Below are 19978 nucleotides of genomic sequence, written 5' to 3'. Positions count from 1 at the left end.
TCATAGGCTTTTTTGAGTTTGGGCAAGGACACAGGGGCCCCATGATCCCCTATGGACTGGGGGCCCCATGAGTTATCAGTCCGCCCCTGACCCAAAGTAAACACTCTCCAGGACTAATGCAGGCCATAGACGGGTCGTTTATCAGTTTATCAGTCATGCTGGAAAATCCACGAAAAACTGAATTTTTCTGTGGACATTGGTGGCAGCATTGGCAACGGAAAAAACTGATTAAAGGCAGGGGAGACCCACTTACATAAAGCTGTTATTGACACATCACACACAAGTCAAAATACTTTAATAACAAGCAGAGACAATTATGTTTATAAGTTAAAGGTTTATTGAATTATTTTTCCACATACATTTTTTTTAATTGGGTTTTTCATTTACATTCAAACATTAACAGTATGACATATAGAGGAAACATATCAGCACTAAAACATACAGGCACACGTGAGTGGGGAGAGGGGGATCTACCACCACACAAATACGCCCCTTTCACACTGATGGTCCGATCGGGTCCGCCTGTAAGTTTTTCGGGCGGACCCCATCGGACTATCCATAGACCTCTATAGACCGGTGGGTGTCAGATGCCGGCATGTGACCCGATCCTGTATGCCAAAAACAGACTGTTGGGGATCCGTTCCCCATCCGTCTGGCGGATCGGATGACAGTCAGGTGGAAACGGACAGGTGGTACTTTTCCATCCGACCACCCCATAGGAAAAAGCAGGCTGTGTCTGTGTCCGCTCTGCGGCAGCGGAGCGGACACAGTCCTATCATCTGCTTGCTCAGCAGAGATCAGTGGAGAGATCCCCCACTGAGCAAGCAAAGCTGCTGGCGGGTCCGCCCTGTCTGAAAGGGGACTTATGAGTTTGATGATGGGGGTACACAGTAAACCAAGTGTGAACAGAGGTATTGTGGACCCCAAGTACTGATAGGGATGGAATGTAGCTGGCCAGCTAAGACAGGTCCTAGGTTGTTAATATGGTTCACATATATGTATACCAAACCAGCCAATAACCTCAGTACAGTGTATATGTGCATATGTTAAAGCCAAAAGCAGAATCATTGCTGTAATTTATGTCTTTGAATTTTATATGACATTTATATATTCATTATGTTAGCAGAAGCAGAAAAGGAAAATATACCTTTAAGAGTTAGTACATAGGTGAGCCAATCACAGCCATCCTCACACTGTACAGAGCCTTAACCAATCCCAGCCAGTTTCACATTTATGCCTGTGTAAATCTCCCTGCTAGATTGTTCTAGAGTCACTTGCTCAACAGACAGAAGAGGAAACAGACAAACTTCCAGTCAGAGAAGCTCTATGGAAGCAGAGAAGGCCAAATAGGTATTTAATGCACTTGTGTTTTCCTTTGTTGTTTAACGGTGCAGGTAGATCTGTGTGTAAAATCTGTTGTAAGTCAGGGCCTGGACTGAGCGAAGTATAAGGGAGGGCCAGCATGACTGGGGCGTGCAGACGAGGCAGAGAGTGTAATTTGGGTGGAGTATAGGCAAGGAAAAGGGGATGGGGGGTGGTTACTTACTTGATTGGTGTAGGCAGCATTGTGGGTGGTCTTGCAGGTTTTGAATTGGGGGGTTGTGTCTTGTCGGAGTCAGTCGGAGCTTGTGCCATCACGGAGGTGGTTTCTCCCGCCCTCCCGCCCTGAAGTTGGTTTGTATTCTGTTTGTTGTGTTGGTTATAGTTTTGTCATTGTGTTTGTTCTGGTGTTGTTTTTGTTGTTTGGTGGTTGTTCGTGGTGTTTGTTTTATGTGGGTTCATGGTGTTTGTTCAAGGTTCAGGATAGCTGTTGTGTCCTGAAGTGTTTGTTCGTTTGTCATGGCAGCTGGCAGGGGTTGATGGGTCTTTGAAGGCGGTGGTGGAGTGACAAGTTGAGGAATTATGGGTTGGGCCCATCGTAGGTATGGGTGTCCCTTCCCAATAAAAGGTCATATTGGTAATGTGGGAGTTAATTTGGCTGTATCTGGGTTAAGTAACAGTTGTATTGTCCCCGAGGCGGTGTAGTAGCAGCTGGGGGCCTTTCATTGAGTAGTAGATACAGCCGAGTTGGTGATGGGAGTAATGGTGCCTTCAGAGACCTTGGACCCGGGTGGTAATTTACTGTCAGGTATCAATTGAGTTATTGTAAGATATTTATGTTGAGTTATGTTAAATAAATGGCTGCTATGGCCGGTTTTACACCAAAAAGTGAGTTGCGTGTTTATTTGGGGGGAAAGGTTTTGAAGGGGTGGTGGTGTTTTAAAGGGAGTAGGTAAGTATTAGCCTCGGGATTCTGCAAGTCCAACAGTCATGTGTTTACTTGTAGTTCCACCAAAATATACAGAACAAAACAATTCAATGTAGAGTAATCGTAATGGATATAATCCACCAAATCAAGTCACTGTAATACGAATTAAGCCATTGTAATACGAAAGAAATAAGTCGCTGTAAGATAAATGAAACAAGCCATTGTAAGCAGTTATATGAAGAAGATTGAAGTTATTAAAGAAGTTAACTAAAGTATTCGGTGTGCTCTTTAAACCTACTGCATCCATAGAGCGGCATTGGAGGAATTACAGAGTAAAGTCAGTCTAATCAAACAAAGAAACAGCAATTGCATAATTTTTCTAATGCCACAGTGCACTAGGCACCAAAGGGTGCTGCGCCTGTCACATGGAATACAGCACTGTAAGGTGATTAGATCCCTGACAATCCCGAGTAAAGGAAGGTTACGAACGCCCCAAGACCCAAGAGTCTTTTATTCCAAGGAATAATCTTTGATTCCTCAGAAACCGACCAAAATTCTTATAGCGTGCACTCAGTTTAAGTGAAGCGATTTTATGGGATACAGGGAGGAAGGGAAGGGGAAAGAGGGCAAAGTGAAGGAATACCCAAGGTATGTCGTCCGTAAGCAGCGGGGTCTTTCTTCCCACCCGGGACCCCATGCCTCCTCTAAAATGTATTGATTTGTTTACAAATAATACTCCACCAGTTATGTGTGGAAAAAACAATCCAGGGTCTTAACAGTCAACCGCAAACAGTGTTGTAACTCAAACAGTAAACAAAAGTTGATTCCATTGGCAACTATTCAGCACTTGCTAACACCATGGAAAAGAGCCGTGCTGTAGACAGAGTAGGCTTCTCAGTTGCTTCTCTCAATCTGATATCCAAGTTTGACAAGCAACACCAGTGCCACAATCATGGATGGCAACTGCAAATATAAACAACAGAAAGCTGTCTTATCTGGCGGGCATTTAACAATTCACATTCTCTCAGCTGTGGTTGGAGGAAAGAATAATGTTCTGTCTTTAGGAAGAAGCAGGTAAGATAGAATAGCTGTATATTTTGTGCTCGAAACATAACTGGCCATATATTCAACATGCATCATAGGAGAACTGCAGGCAAACTGTCTGGAATATATGTAGATAAACAGATGTATCTGCCAAATAATTTGTAATTCTGTTCAGTCGGTCTTGTAATTCACACAGCTCTGACCAAGCATAGCCAAAAGGAGGGATTAGCAAACAGTAGAGTCCTCTAGTCTCCAAGTTTGACACACAACACCAGTGCCCTAATCATGGATGCCAGCTGCAAATATAAACAGGAGAGATTTGTCTTATCTAATTTGTACTTCACAATTTTTTTTTACTGTAGTTGTGGTTGGAGGACAGAATATTCTGCTGGTCTTAGGAAGGAGCAGTCAAGATGTGTTTTTGGTGTATTTTTTGGTTTCCTAACTACCAGTATGCACCTTTGAAACATAGACATGTGACTCAAATAGCGCACTAAAAACACATCTGTGGTGCGTTTTTTGATGCGTTCCTATTGACTGACAATGGAAGTTGCGATTTTGGTGTGCTTTTGAAAAAATGGCAGCAAAAATGCAGAATACAGGACTTATAAGGTCCACTGGTACTCTTTTGCACCAATAAATGGCATCTTTCCAGCAAGACAAAAGTGCATGAAAAAGTCCCCTTTAAATCTATGTAACTGTTCATATCACTGGGCTGTGTTTTTAAAAGTCCTTCATGCTGCATCTTTGCTGCCCTTTTTCAAATGCACACCAAAAACACACCTTCCATTGTACGTTGAATGAGAACACATCAGAATTCCAAAACATAAACCGCATTTGACCCTAGGTACACACTTATGTGGATTTCAGTGCGTTTTCCATTTTGCAGCAACGCACTACAGTCCATTTAACATGATGTCCTGTGGATTCACATCTCAGTTCACATCTGTGTGTTTTGAGTCGGTGCAGAAAGGGTCAGGGACTTTTTTTTATCCGCAGCAGATTGGGTTTTGCGTGTACTAGACTTCAATGGACCCGCACCAAAAATATGTCTTTTTTTTTGCCAGTAGGAAAGTATTGGCTTTGATGCAACTTTTATTTTTGGTGTTTTGCTAATAGGAAATTATAACAGTTCTGTGCATGTAGTGCAACATTGATGGCACTTTACACTCTCTAGCACTCAAGTAGCATTAAAGTAGCATCAAAATCGCATCCAAGTCCCTTCCATCCAAAGTCCCATCAAAGTCAATACTTTCCTATTGGAAAACAAACCCATCAAAAATGTGTGTTCAAAACAGGGTGGATTTGATTTAAATCAAACTGATTTAAATCACGATTTAAATCACTAGTCAGTAAGGCTTGATTTAAATCCTAGTTTTCTACATAGACTAATTCTTGCTGGTATAACTTTAATATACAAGTAGATGAAGATTTTTAGAATAACAACTTTTCATATTAGTTTTTTTTATCCCCAGTTTAATAGGTTAATCATTCATATTTGGACAACTTTTCTGTTGTACTTAGGAAGGAGAAAAATAATCATTACCTTAATAATAACAATTTAAATAGATTTATTCATCTGAAACAATAACATTCCAGCATATGTGATTGGCTTAAACATCCATGTTTGTTAACTAATTTGGCTAAACAGAATATATATATTTTAAGAAACTTAGCCTGTCAGCCCCTCCCCCTCACACTTAGTTTCACTTTCTTCTTGTGCAGATCTATTCCACTCCAAACAATCAGAAAAATATTGTTTCTATTCTATTCACTGAACTTCTTGAAACTTAGCACTGAAGGGGTTGATTCTGTATTCATAGGTTTGTAGAAGTTAGGATGAAGGTCTTTTTCTTAACTCTGTTCATGTTATAACATTTTTGCTGTGAAGAAGAGGCATGTGATCTCCGCTGAGTCAAATTCAGTTTTGAGAACTGCAAAAGTAAACCAACATCTGTGATAATATCTTGTAGGCAGAGAAACTGCCCAATAATCTTACAGAAACCTCTGGAAGAGCATGACATTGTGAATGGATTCATGGCATTTATTTACCAAAAAAATTAAACCTATACAACCTTATTCTACATAATTAAAAAACGAATCTTTATTTCATGATGGAATAACCTTTGGATGGTAATATATTTTCCTCAAAAAGCATTTTATTTTAAAAAATCCGATTTAAATTAAAAAAAATCTGATTTAAATAAAAATAAATCCGATTTTTTTGATTTTTTAAAAAAAATCATTGATTTTTATCCTCCCTGGTTCAAAAACACATAACACACCACAAAACGCACTGAAATCTGCACAGATGTGAACCTATCCTTAAAGTGCACCAGTGTGAACACAGCCTATAAATGCAGCACATACACAGTGCAGTGATGTGAACAGTTACATAGGATTTAAAGCGGACTATTTTCCATGTGCTATTATCACACTGGAAAGGTGCTATTTAGCACAGCAAAGGCACATCAGTATGAACTGGGCCTTATGATGGCTTTCAAAAACAGATAAAAAAAATGAAGTTGTCAGAATGGCTTCAAGTCATCTGTCTGGTGGTGTCCAGTGAACCATCTCCGTCACTTCATGGTACTTACCACTGAATCTCCCCACTGCGTTAGTAGACAGCAGTACAATCTGATTGGGGGTTCCAACCCTTCCCTTCTTTATCTAAAAACAGAAAATGATATACCTAGATATGAATCTATACTTTACCGGTTAGGTGAATTAAATATGTTTCTGCAGCCAGGTTCACCTGTCCAATACATTAACTGATCTAATGCAAAATAATGCAAAGACTTGCTTTACAAGGATAGGTCACTTTATTGCGTGTATCCCTTTAGCCCTGACCTAACCCAGCCTTCCTCTTCATAGTTGAATACTCACCTCCATCTGATGGCTGTGGCCTCTGGTATTTGTTTACATTTAGCACCACAACTCTAACTGTCCTTACCGCTCCTGTGCATTAGAAGTCCCCAGGGTTGGAGACAAACTGGCTGGAATGTGTTGGCATGGCCAGGATAGAGACAAAACCTAGAGGCCACAATCAGTGGATCAAGGTAAGTATGCATCTGCGGTGGGTTAGATTAGGTTAGGTCAGGGTAAAGAGGCAAAAGGGAGAAAACAACGTGAACAATGTACAACTGGGAAGTTGACCTGGAAAAGGCAAAACAATATTATGCAGACTTAACCACTTCCCGACCGGACATTGCATATAAACGGCCAGACGGTGGCAGTGCAGGGTCGGGTGGCCGTTTATAAACGGCCTCCCCGCACACTGCTTGTGCGCGCTCCCTGGGAGCACGCAGCACCGCGATTCGGTGCCTGCTGTGTCCTCCGGACACAGTGAAACACCGATCGTCGGACGGGACCTCTGTACGAGGTCCCGATCATGTGATCACTGATTGGCCAAACAGTGATCACATGCAAAGTAGTAAGCAAGATATCACTTGTGACATCATTGCTTACTACGTGTGAAGTCTGTGATCACAGAGGTCACATGGTACAAGGCTATTCACAACAGGCTTGTACCATGTGACAAGCTGTGACCCATCACAGCTCACTCAGTACTTCTCAATGAGTGCAAGAATGCAGACAGAGAGAAAGAGAAATGATTGCTTTTACATCCTATATGTGTCAAAAAAAAATAAATCTTCATCACCCCCCACAAGTAGTACAGTGTCACCATGGTGACACTGTACTGCTAGGGTGAGAGTATGTAAAAAAAATAAAAAAAATAAAATACAAATGTAAAAAAAAATGTTTAAAAATGATAATTTTTGGTTATAAACTAATTTGGATTTTTTTTTTTTACTAAAAAGATAACAGAATAAATTTCAGCAAAGATTTATGATGAAATATTATTTATTTGCAAAATTTTATAAAAAAAAACACTTTTTTTCAAAATTTTTGGACTTTTTCATTTACATAGCAAAAAAAATAAAAATCCCAGTGGTGAATAAATACCACCAAAATAAAGCTTTACCTGTCTCAAAAAAATGGTAAAAAATTCATTTGGGTACAGTGTTGCATGACCGCGCAATTGTCATTCAAAGTGTGATAGTGCTGAAAGCTGAAAATTGCCCTGGTCAGGAAGGGGGTAAAAGTGTCCGGACTGGAAGTGGTTAAGTACTGATTGGCATGTGCCAAATGAAGGCAATAACATACATTTCAAACTTTGTTTCCTTTCCTTTCTACTAGGATGCTTCATTTAAGCTGTCAGCAGAAGTAATTGTTCTGAGAGGACAGGCGTCAGTGACAGGTATGCGTTGTATGCACATATTTTTCAGAATCATTTATTTGACCTCGTGGGCTTTTCTTTAAGCTGCTCATTTGATGTACTGTACACACTGTAAGAATTCATTCACACGTGCAGCCAGGGGGCAGCAAAGCCAGCCGTTTTATTGGCCCCTCAACCGCCCACCTGAACACTGAAATGCAGTCACTCACGGCTGTATATTAAAACATAAAACAGCGCAAATAAGTTACAATAAATAATAAACAAAGAAAATAACCCCAAAAAATTATAATAAAATTAAAAAATATAATGTTATATAAATTAAATACGGCTGTATACATGCTGTGGCTGCAACAGGGGCGGACTGACCATTTGGAAACTCAGGCACTGCCTGAGGGCCCGGGGTCAGTAGGGGGCTCCATGAGATGCCCCTGGTACCTTTTTCATAGGCTTTTTTGAGTTTGGGCAAGGACACAGGGGCCCCATGATCCCCTATTGCCTGGGGGCCCCATGAGTTGTCAGTCCGCCCCTGGTTAAAATACACTTGTGGTAATTTTACACATGTTACGTGACTAGTAGATGGTGCTAAACGTGTCCGCATGTACTTTGCCATACAAAAATGCCCCAGGATCGCTGTCCCCGCCCCTCCCCAGCAAACCCCAGCAGAGTCACAAAAACTAACCAACATCTACACAATAGAGCATCTAGGGCAGTGGTTCTCAACCTGTGGGTCACAACCCCTTTGGGGGTCGAACGACCCTTTCACAGGGCTCACCTAAGACCATCAGGAAAACACATATTTCCGATGTGTAAAGAGCAGCTACTGTGTTGAAAGCAGCTACTGTGTTGAAAGCAGCTACTGTGTTGAAAGCAGCAGTATTGGAGGTAAAACGACACTCATGAATTATAATTACTGGGTAAATAATTTTATGGTTGGGGGTCACCACAACGAGGAACTGTATTAAAGGGTCACGGCATTAGGAAGGTTGAGAACCACTGATCTAGGGCATTCCAAAAGGATACATACAAGAATCTGTAAGTGCCTTAAAGAGGAACTAAACTGTATCTGAGCACCACAAACTGAAAACACTACCTAATTCATTTATAATATTCAAAGCAAACTCCCCCATCCATCCATGTCTCCATGCTTTATTTTTTTGAAAAATCACTCCCCAGAAAAACACCTCCCCAGCATTTCTAGCAGTGGCCATCTTGAGTTAGAGCAGATGATTCATGTAACATTTACTTCCTGGAAACCATCAGCCCTTAGCTCAGGCATGCAGATAGGAAGGTATGCTTAGTTGAGAAAACCCCTCTTCCCCTCCTCTAGATGAAGAAAAAAATGCCCATGAAGGTTCATGGAATGTATGATATATATTTTGCCTAGGCCAGGAACCAGGAAACAATTGAAAAAAATGTAAAACAACAAAAAAAAAGTTTAACCAGTTGCTGCCCGCCCACTGTAGTTATACTGTGGGTGGGTGGCATGAGCAGGCTGGATCATGTACATGTATGTCATGCAGCCTGCTCTGGTTAGGAGCATGCAGCACACCCCTTCTGTGACCACTGTGCCCTCCAGACACAGCTGATTACTGTCACTGGGTATCATGTGATCGCTATGCTTGTTCACATCGATCACATGATAACAATGTAAACAATCTGTCATGAATGGCTTTCCATTCATGAACAGCTTGCTTACTGTTGTGATTTGTGATTGGCCCACAGCAAAACACATGGTACCTAGCTACCTGTACCATGTGATTAGCTGTAGCCAATCACAGATCACAACCATAAGCAAGCTGTTCATGAATAGAAAACCCATTCATGATATCTACAACTATTGCTGATACAGTGATTCATTATATATACTCTCACCGGCCACTTTATTAGGTACACCTGTTCAATTGCTTGGTAACACAAACTGCTAATCAGACAATTACATGACAACAACTCAATGCATTTAGGCATCTAGACGTGTTGAAGACAACTTGCTGAAGTTCAAACTGAGCATCAGAATGGGGAAGAAAGGGGATTTAAGTGACTTTCAACGTGGCGTGGTTGTTGGTGCCAGACGGGCTGGTCTGTGTATTTCAAAAACTGCCGATCTACTGTGATTGTCACGTACAACCGTCTCTAGAGTTTACAAAGAAAGGGCCGAAAAAGAGAAAATATCCAGTGAGGGCAGTTGTGTGGATGCCTTGTTGATGTCAGAGGAGAATGGGCAGACTGGTTGCTGCAACATTCAGATGGTGGGGTCAGAATTTTGCATAAACAACATGAAAGCATGGATCCATCCTGCCTTGTATCAATGGGTCAGGCTGGTGGGGGTGGGGGATATTTTCTTGCACTAGTAAGGTGTACCTAATAAAGTGGCCAGTGAAATATATTGCCATAAGTATTGGTCGGCCGGCCTTTCCACACACATGAACTTTAATGGCATCCCAGTCTCGGTCCGTAGGGTTCAATATTGAGTTGGCCCCGCCCTTTGCAGCTATAACAGCTTCAACTCTTCTGGGAAGGCCGTCCACAAGGTTTAGGAGGGTGTCTATGGGAAGGTTGGACCATTCTTCCAGAAGCACATTTGTGAGGTCAGGCACTGATGTCGGGGGAGGAGGCCTGGTTCACAGTCTCCGCTCTAATTCATCCCAAAGGTGTTCTATGGGGTTGAGGTCAGGACTCTGTGCAGGCCAATCCAGTTCCTCCACCCCAAACTAGCTCATCCATATCTTTATGGATCTTGCTTTGTGCACTGGTGCGCAGTCATGTTGGAACAGGGATGGGCCATCCCCAAACTCTTCCCACAAAGTTGGGAGCATGAAATTGTCCAAAATATCTTGGTATGCTGATGCCTTAATAGTTCCCTTCACAGGAACTAGAAGGCCAAGCCCAACCCCTGAAAAACAACCCCACACCATAATCCCCCCTCCACTAAACTTTACACTTGGCACAATGCAGTCAGGCAAGTACCGTTCTCCTGGCAACTGCCAAACCCAGACATGTGCATCAGATTGCCAGACAGAGAACCGTGATTGGTCACTCCAGAGAACACATCTCCACTGCTCTAGAGTCCAGTGGCAGCGTGCTTTACACCACTGCATTCAACGCTTTGCATTGCACTTGGTGATGTAAGGCTTGGATGCAGCTGCTCGGCCATGGAAACCCATTCCATGAAGCTCTCTACACACTGTTGTTGTGCTAATCTGATGGTCACAAGTTGTCTGGAGGTCTTTAGCTATTGACTCTGCAGACAGTTGGTGACGTCTGTACACTGTGTGCTTCAGCATGCACTGACCCCGCTCTGTCATGTGATGTGGCCTACCACTTGCTGGCTGAGTTGCTGTTGTTCCCAGTTGTTTCCACTTTGTTATAATCCCACTAACAGTTGCCCGTGGAATATTTAGTAGCCAGGAAATGTCACGGATGGACTTATTGCACAGGTGACAATCTGCCACGCCATTCACTGAGCTCCTGAGAATGATCCATTTTTCACAAATGTTTGTAGAAGCAGTCTGCATGCCTAGGTGATGATTTTATAAACCTGTGGCCATGGAGGTGATCGGAACACCTGAATCCAATCATATGGAGGGGGGCCCAATACTTTTGGCAATATAGTGTAATGCAGGCCATAGATGGGTCGAAAATCGGCCGATTTTTCGGCCGAAAATAAAATCGGCCGATTTTCGGATCGTTAGTGGGCGATTTGGTCGGCCGTTTTTCGGTATTTTGGCCGGTTTTTTTTTTCGGTAAAGTTGGAAAAAAATCGGCCGATTTTGCCGATCGGCCGATTTTCGCGGAAATTAGTGGGCAAATTGGCCAATTTTTTACCGATAAAAAAATCTGCGCATGAGCAGTGACCTGCAAGAGGAAGACAAAAAGAAGAAAAAGAAGAAGAGGATGAAGAAGAGGATGAAGAAGAAGAGGAAGAAGAAGAGGATGAAGAAGAGGATGAGGATGAAGAAGAAGAGGATGAGGATGAAGAAGAGGATGAGGATGAAGAAGAGGATGAGGATGAGGAAGAAGAAGAAGAGGATGAGGATGAAGAAGAAGAGGATGAGGATGATGAAGAAGAAGAGGATGAGGATGAAGAAGAGGATGAAGAAGAGGATGAGGATGATGAAGAAGAAGAAGAGGATGAGGATGATGAAGAAGAGGATGAGGAAGAAGAAGAGGATGAGGATGAAGAAGAAGAAGAGGAAGAAGAAGATGAGGATGAAGAAGAAGAAGAAGAAGAGGATGATGATGATGATGAAGAAGAAGAAGAGGATGAGGATGAAGAAGAAGAAGAAGAAGAAGAGGATGAGGATGAGGAAGAAGAGGATGAGGAAGAAGAAGAGGAGGATGAGGATGAAGAAGAAGAAGAAGAAGAGGATGAGGATGAGGATGAAGAAGAAGAAGAAGAAGAAGAGGATGAGGATGAAGAAGAGGATGAGGATGAAGAAGAAGTAGGATGAAAATAAGAGGAATTCCAGTCCAGCAAAAAGTGTCTCTGCAGAGAGCTCCGCTATTTCTTTGACAGTTCTCTGACAGTTCCTTGACATTTACAGCGGTTGCAACAATGTATCTATTTGTTTCCGAATAAAAACATCTGTATCCTAAATGGAAACAAATAGATACATTGTTGCAACCTCTATAAATGTCAAGGAACTGTCAGAGAACTGTCAAAGAAATAGCAGAGCTCTCTGCAGGGACACTTTTTGCCGGCTCTAGACGGGATGAAAATCGGACGATTTTTTTTACCATTGATGGCAACGTCGGCCACTTGAACGACCGATTTTTCGTTTTTTAAAAGAAAAATCTGCCGTTTTTCTCCCCATCTATGGCCTGCATAACTTCCTATTTATTTACTAATGCTAGCAGCATAAGGAATAAAAATAGTTAATGTTGACTGAGTTTAGTTCCGCTGTGAAGCGAGTACAGATTCACTTTGAATTAGTATCATTGTGTTACTGACATACAGGTACTAGATGACGTTTGGTCTGACTAAAGTGCTGTCTTAACCACTTGCCCTCCTGAGGATTTACCCCCCTTAATGACCACGCCTCTTTTTGCTATTCAGCGCTGCACTAATTCAACTGATAATTGCGCGGTCATGCAATGCTGCACCCAAACGAAATTTATGTCCTTTTTTTTCACACAAATAGAGCTTTCTTTCGGTGGTATTTGATCACCTGTGCGCTTTTTAATTTTTTCACGCTATAAACAAAAAAAGGCCAAAAATTTTGAAGAAAAACAATATTTTTTATTTTCAGCTATAAAAAATATATAGTAAACTCAAAGTTGGTTATAAATTTAGGCCAAAATGTATTCTGCTCCATGTTTTTGGTAAAAAAAATCCCAATGAGTGTATATTGATTGCTTTGTGTGAATGTTATAGCGTCTACAAACTATGGTATAGATACTGCAATTTACGCCATTTTTCTGCTATACAGCGCTGCGCTAGTTTAACGGACAATTGCGCAGTCATGCAATATGGTACATAAATGAAATTTACATCCTTTTTTTTCCCCACAAATTGAGCTTTCTTTCGGTGGTATTTGATCGCCTGTGTGGTTTTTATTTTTTGCGCTATAAAAAAAAAGGCTGACAATTTTGAGGGAAAAAAAAACAATATTTTGGACTTTTTGCTATAAAGCATGTCCAGTAAAAAAAAAATGCAAAAATCAAATTTAGTCATAAATTTCTGCCAAAATGCATTCTGCGACACGTCTTTGCTAAAAAAAAAACCCAATACGTGAAAATTAATTGGTTTACGTGAAAGTTATAGCGTTTACAAATGGCGGGAAAGATACTGGGATTTTTAGGTTTTTTTTTATACTAATAATGGCGGTGATCAGCGAATTATGGCGGCAATCAGGGACTTATGGCAGCGAACAGCAACTTATGGTGGGACTGCGGGACTGCGGCGGACATTCTGACATTGGGGGGTACTGACTTGGGGTCACTGACATCCCCAAAAACACTAATACAGTGATCAGTGCAAAAAAAAAAACTGACACTGTACTAATGGCAATGGGGAGGAAGGGGTTAACTTTATTTTGCAGGGAAGGGTTATAGGAGTGAGGGGGAGTGTTTTACTAGGGGGCGGGGGTGTGTACTGGACGGGACAAGGCTGATCGAGAAAGAGAAACTGTTCTTTCTCGATCAGCTCATCCTCGAGCTGACAGGGAAGTGACAGACAGCACAGCTACTTCAGCTGTGCTGTCTGTCACTGTTTACCGCCGATCGCCGGGACATAGCCGCTAAGGAGCGGCTGTGACCCGGCGACTGACTTCTGCGGAGGTGATCCGCGGGACAAATAGGGCGGCGGCGCGCCTCGCACGCGCCCCCTATTTGTTTACAAAACACAACTTTTAAAATGTGGTTTTGCCTGTGAGTGCCGCCCTGCCGCCGTATATGTACAGTGGCTGGGCGGCATGCGGTTAATGTATGTAAGCAGGATTTGCTACCTCTACACTTATCCAGTCTAATCTTGCATCCCTTGACAACTACAGTGTATCTAAACTCAAGAACAAAAATGTAACATATCACAGCTTTCCAGTCCTTACACCCCGGTCACATCAAGCGCATCTTTGAAATTGTGTGATTTACAGTGAAGTTGCACAATTTCAAAGTCAGGGGACATGCCGATTTGAGGTGCGATTTGCAAGACATCTGACACAGATGTCTATGCAAATCGCACCAAAAGTAGTGCATGTACTACTTTAGGAACAGTTGCAGCTCCGACCAGGGGCGGGCTGACCATTTAGCCACTCAGTCACTGCCTGAGGGCCCAGGGTCAGTAGAGGGCCCCATGAGATGCCCCTGGTACCTTTCATTGGCTTTTTCATAGGCTTTTTTGGGTGTGGGCGAGGACCCATAATCCCCTATTGCCCGGGGGTCCCATGAGTTGTCAGTCCGCCCCTGGCTCCGACCAAGTCGGAACCGCACCGATATGACTGCTGTAATTGCGGAAAATAGGGTGCGAACTGGCATGCGATTTGCAAGTCGTATGGCATGCAAATCACATGCTAAGTCGCACCCAGTGTGACCGGGGTCTCAGAAGTGATGCATCATATCACCTTTCATTCTGGTCTATGGGTTTTTCAATTATCCCAGAAAAAAAAAGGTAAACCATTACATATGGAACCTAATCAATGTAGTGTACAAAGTAGGGCTGAGGCAGTGTTCTGTTTCAGATGCCACTTTATGCACTGACATACATGCCTTCTTAGACCCAGTCTGTCCAGGTCGTATGGTCACCTGCTGATTTTGCACCATCCACAGGCAGCTTAACTCTTCAGTAAGTACAATTTTTCTTCAGATAATTACAGTACAGAGCATGTTCATCATTTTTTTGAAGTGTAAGAAGGCAATGTTGGTCTCTATGAAGTGCTGACTAGTACTAAGTATTAATCTCCAAACATGGAAAGGTTTCTTAACAGTGAGAGCTGTGAAAATATGGAATAGACTCCTTCAAGAGTTGATTCTGGCCAGCTCAGTGGATTGCTTCAAAAAAGTCCTGGATTGTTTCTTATATACACAGAATATAACTGGATATAACATTTATAAGTAAAGTTGATCCAGGGAATACCCGATTGCCTCTCGGGGGATCAGGAAGGAATTTTTTTCCCAGGAGGAGTAAATTGGATCATGCTTTGCTGGGCTTTTTTGCCTTCCTCTGGATCAACTGTGGGTATAGGATTACAACTTTTTTTATTTCTTTCTTTTTTTTATGAATAACATTTATTTCCACATGTATATGCATACATGACATTTTATATTATTTCTTTCTTTATGGTTGAACTGGATGGACTTTTGTCTTTTTTTCAGCCAGACTAACTATGTAACTATGATCCAGAAGCAGCAGAAAATGTTTCTGGAATGAGAACTCTGGAGGGAAAAGCTACTTGCACTTCCATTATGGTCCTCATCATTTAATTCCATAAAGTATTTTAAGTATCTTTAGGGCACCTCTGAATGTGTTTTGTAGCATTTGGAAAATATTATTTCTTCTCACAATATTTGTAAATTGCAGCTTTGCTCTGAGCAGAAATTGCAGTGTGAACTGTTTACAAACTCTGTTGGTCTCACCACTTTACTGTGAAGAGGAAAAGAAAAAAACAAATTTACTGAGCAGACTATAGGTAAACATTATGCTGTGATGGTAGAGAACAATCATAGGAATCATTTAAAGGTTATAAAGAAACTCATTTGTCAGACATATTTACCCTCCTACCTGTCAACTAAGGCCTAAGAGGACAGAAACTGTCATCTACCGTATCCCAACAATCACCCAACTGTAGGAGGTACACAATGAAGCCTATAAGCAAACTAAACTGGAGCCTTTCCCCTGCATTGCCCCCTAGTGGCAGAAATGCAGATTTCTCTTGCATTAAGAAGTACAGTGTTACTTGAATTGTATTCCAGGATTTGCTTGTCTTCAGCTGAAAGAACTTTACATAGTATCAGAAATCATTCATTAAGGTCCTCATGTTATATAGTTTGGATACCATAGAAATATTATTTATCATTGTAAAAAACATGTTCCACACTTCTTTTTTTTCACTTTTCCAAAACAAAATGGCTTTGGAAAAAATAGGAAAAAAAATGTTTTTCTGCACAATTTTTCCATTTTTTTCTCCTGGCTTTTTCATCTCTAGTGCAGGCACTGACAGCTCATCATCTACAAAGGTAAGCACAGCGGGGACCCCAAGGAGTGTATGCTGTTAGTTCACCTTTTTATTTTTTCTGAAAAGATGAACTCGCACTTTAAAGCTAAGCTCACCTTTAACTAAAAATAATAAATGCACATATTTTAGCAGGTAAAAAAAAAGTGCATTTATTATTTATTATTAAGAGCCTGTAATGTATTGCACTGGAAATCGGTGCATCAGTGGAGTGCAATCCTAGGCTCCTGCACACTCTACCTTCTGCTTTGTGCCTGTACCTCTGTACAGACTTCAGTTAGAAAGCTGGAGTGAGTGTAAGTGGACTGCACACTGATCATCACACTCGTAGTCCATTGAGAACTACAAACTGTCTGCCGTGGTGGCAGAGGGGACTTGTAGTTCATTCATTCACCAGTTTTGAACATGACAGTGACAGGGGAGAAGAACACCTGCCTGCTGTCACAGAGTATGGGGAGCTCAGGGGGCCTGCTGGAACATGTTACATCCGAAATACGGATGTACCATGTTCAAAAGTTGAATGCCTGCTCCACTAAGGCAATGAGTGCTTTCTGAGCTTCTTCGTTATCAGACCTCTTAAGATCTGTAAGACAGCCAACTGGTCTTCTGTACATACACTCTCTGAGTTCTATAAGGTCAATGTGTCTGTCTCAGCAGATGCTAGTCTTGGTTGAAAGTTTCTGCAAGCTGATGTTTAATATCCTTGATTTCCCTTGTTTTTCTTTCTTTTGTTGGGCTGGTTTACCTATGTTTGTTTTGGTGTATCCACCAATATGTTTGGACTGGTTTTGGATGTTCCTAGCTTGCTTAATTATCATCAAGCTTTGTCCCTCTATGGACAGTAGAGAAAATAGGACTTTTTCCTTTACTTTTCTCTGAGTCCATTGAGGGACACAATTTCCTCCCCTTAGATGCTACCATTCTCTCTTTGGATTGCTTACTACAGGTAAGCAGGTGGGAGGGGCTATAGCCTCAAGGGGGTTAGGCTTCAGTTTTCTATGTACAAATCCTGTATAATAATAATAATAATAATAATAATATGCCTAGTGTCCATTTCTCTTATAGTCAACAGTATAACCCTAGGTTGTTCCTCCTCTGCCACATTTTGGATTTTTTCATGAGGAGGACAGGTACCTAGTTTTGACAGGTACCCACTCTCACTTCCACTCAGATTACCTGGGCAAAGTTCTCCTCCTTGCGGGCCACCTTCTGGGACACGTCACAGGTCCCAGAATGCTGCAGGACTATTCATAAATCACAGTGCAGCTTGCACAAGCGCAGTTGTCAGCTGGCTGTGAACCCACAAGCAGTGGTAGCTGGCTTCCCATAGTTAAGATGCCGGTGTCAAGAACCCAAAGACCAGTGCAGAAATAGTCCTGGTGAGGACCTTGTACAGGTGACTGACTGTTTATTAAAAGTCAGCAGATACAGTTTTTGTAGCTGCTGACTCTTAATTTTGGCACATCTGACTGAAGCTCCTCTTTAAGGCTCCATTCACACCTCAGTGTTTTGTAGCGTGAAGCTCGAAGCTCCAAAACGATCAGTGAGAAAAGATCAATATTACTCTATGGAGATGGTTCACATCTCCACTCCAAGTGGCCTGAAGCAGAACATCTGAAGCTCACAAAGGTTTTGGAGCTACTTTTGTAGCTCCATTTGGGCAGATTGATGTATTTTTATTTTGTTTTCATTCTCACAGAAATAATGTAGATTGAAAAGCGCGAATCGTGCATTTTCATGCACTTTAGCGCATTTTGTTGCGCGACCAAGACCGTTTTTCTGGCATGGCAACAAATGATGTCACAGATGAAATTTTCTCTATGGCTAATACAAAAACGCCAGAACTCAAAAAGCCCGAAAACGCCTGAACACTGATACACCACTGACCAGCATCTGGGCAAAAAGAGTCCCCCACATGTGTCCCGAAAGGAGAACCATTCTGAATATTAGGTATATAATATCAGTCAGCAGTCAACATAGAAGTGTAGGGCCACAGGAAAATGCTCCAGATTCTAGAAGACAGAAGAATCCATTAGGACAGACCAACCATCCCAGGACATATTCTCCAAAGTCTGACGCTAGGTTCACATCTGTGCGGGTGGTGCCCCTGCGGATCCGCACGAAAATGCACCACCCGCAAAGAGAAATGTGGACCCGCGGGCGGGTGCCATTAGTTTCTAATGGCACGCCGCCCGCACTGGAAAACGCAACCATACTGGGAACCGAGGTTCGTGTGCGGGCTGCGTTTTTGGAAGAAGTGCAAGGACTTCTTCCCTGCATGTCCCAGTGCACAGGAGTCCATTGAAATGGATGAGCCCTCGTGCCCATGCAAAATGTGGCCCGTGTGGCCGCATATATTATTTGTATTATTATACAGTATTTATAAAGCGCCAATAGTTCGCTCAGCACTGTACATTACCAAGGGGGACAGAACATGAGACAGAACAATACCAATACAATGCAAAACATGAGGGGATCGAGGACCCTGCTCTTTCAAGCTTACAATCTAGGGGATGGTGGCACAGGAGGAGATCGCTGTGGGGGATGGAGTGGTAGGAAGAGTGGAGGAGGTCGGCAAATTATCAGGGGGTGGGGTAGGCTTCCCTGAAGAGATGGGTTTTCAGGGTGCGCCGAGAGGAGAGTAGGTGATAACCTGATGGGTTGGGGCAGGGAGTTCCAGAGGATGGGTGACACCCTGGAGAAGTCCTGGAGGCGGGCATGGGAGGAGGAGACCAGGGAACTAGAGAGAAGGAGGTCTTGTGAGGAGCGGAGTGTGCGTGTTGGGTGGTACTTGGATATTAGGTCAGTGATGTAGTTCGGGGCAGTATGGTGGACAGCTTTGTACGTCAGTGTTAGGATTTTGAATTTGATCCGTTGCACAATCGGAAGCCAGTGGAGGGATTGGCAGAGGGGGGTGGCGGAGATGGAGCGGTTAGAAAGGTGAATGAGTCTGGCAGCCGTATTCAGGATTGACTGAAGCGGGGATAGCCACCGGCGAGGCAGGCCAGTGAGGAGGGAGTTGCAGTAGTCGAGTCGTGATATGATATACGTGAACCGGGGCTGACAGAGGGACATGATTATAGTGCTAGTTTGCATGGCAGGGTCTGCTTTGAACACAGCCTCTAGCCTTTTATCCACAGGGTCTCTACACAGCGGGATGTCCTCTACCTGGACTGTCAGAGTCTTGTTAAGACAATAAATGGCTGGATCTAGGACAAAACACAACCCCTCCTCATTAGGATATTGCTGAGCAAAACACTTGGGAGCGGTAAAACATTTCTGGATTAGAACAAACACTATACAAACAGGTTGCAGCAGTGAGTGTACCGAAAAAGTTTTAACAGGCTGAGGGATATTGCGAAAACCCATACTGGTAACTTTTGGGACAAGGTCTGAATTGAATCCTTAAGGTATGCAGTCATGTCAGCAGACTTACCCCGGGTTCACACATATGCAGTGTGGTATACCGCGTGTGATTCGCACAGGAACCTCACCACATTCCTGTTCAAATCAGATGCAAATTGTGTGCGGTGCGATTGGAGCCATACATTTTGTATGGCTCAAATCAAACCACATCCGCACCAAAAAGGTGCAGGACCCTTTTTTTGGTCCGCACTAGAATCGGATCGCATGGGCATTCACACCCATGCAATCCGATTCTGCACATTGCACCGATTTTGGGGTGTTGTTAATTTAACATACACACCCGCAGCGGTTCGCACGAACGAGGTGCGATTGTGATGCAATGCGGAATTCGCACAGAAAACACTGCGAATTCCGCAC

General features: G+C 42.6%; 1 protein-coding gene across 4 annotated transcripts in view; it reads left to right on the top strand.

Annotated features, from left to right (window-relative positions):
- DNASE2 (deoxyribonuclease 2, lysosomal) overlaps window positions 1-19978 on the top strand; it is a 91335-nt gene that overhangs the window by 21202 nt on the left and 50155 nt on the right. Inside the window, exons 1-2 of one of the 4 annotated variants that reach the window (XM_089688827.1) lie at window positions 1245-1350; window positions 7493-7553. The exons of 1 other annotated variant lie outside the window; for it this stretch is intronic. The gene's annotated coding sequence lies outside the window, so the exon portion shown is untranslated. Of the gene's footprint in view, window positions 1-1244; window positions 1351-7492; window positions 7554-19978 lie in introns of those variants that run through there. 2 more of the 4 variants (XM_089688826.1, XM_089688831.1) reach the window with 2 other exon arrangements.

This window comes from Staurois parvus, unplaced genomic scaffold (genome assembly GCF_062004578.1).
Source record: "Staurois parvus isolate SC_StPar_1 unplaced genomic scaffold, SC_StPar_1.0 ptg000456l, whole genome shotgun sequence".
In the NCBI taxonomy this organism is placed as follows: domain Eukaryota; kingdom Metazoa; phylum Chordata; class Amphibia; order Anura; family Ranidae; genus Staurois; species Staurois parvus.
Note: the sequence above shows the minus strand (reverse complement) of the source record. Positions and strands in the feature narration are given on the sequence as shown.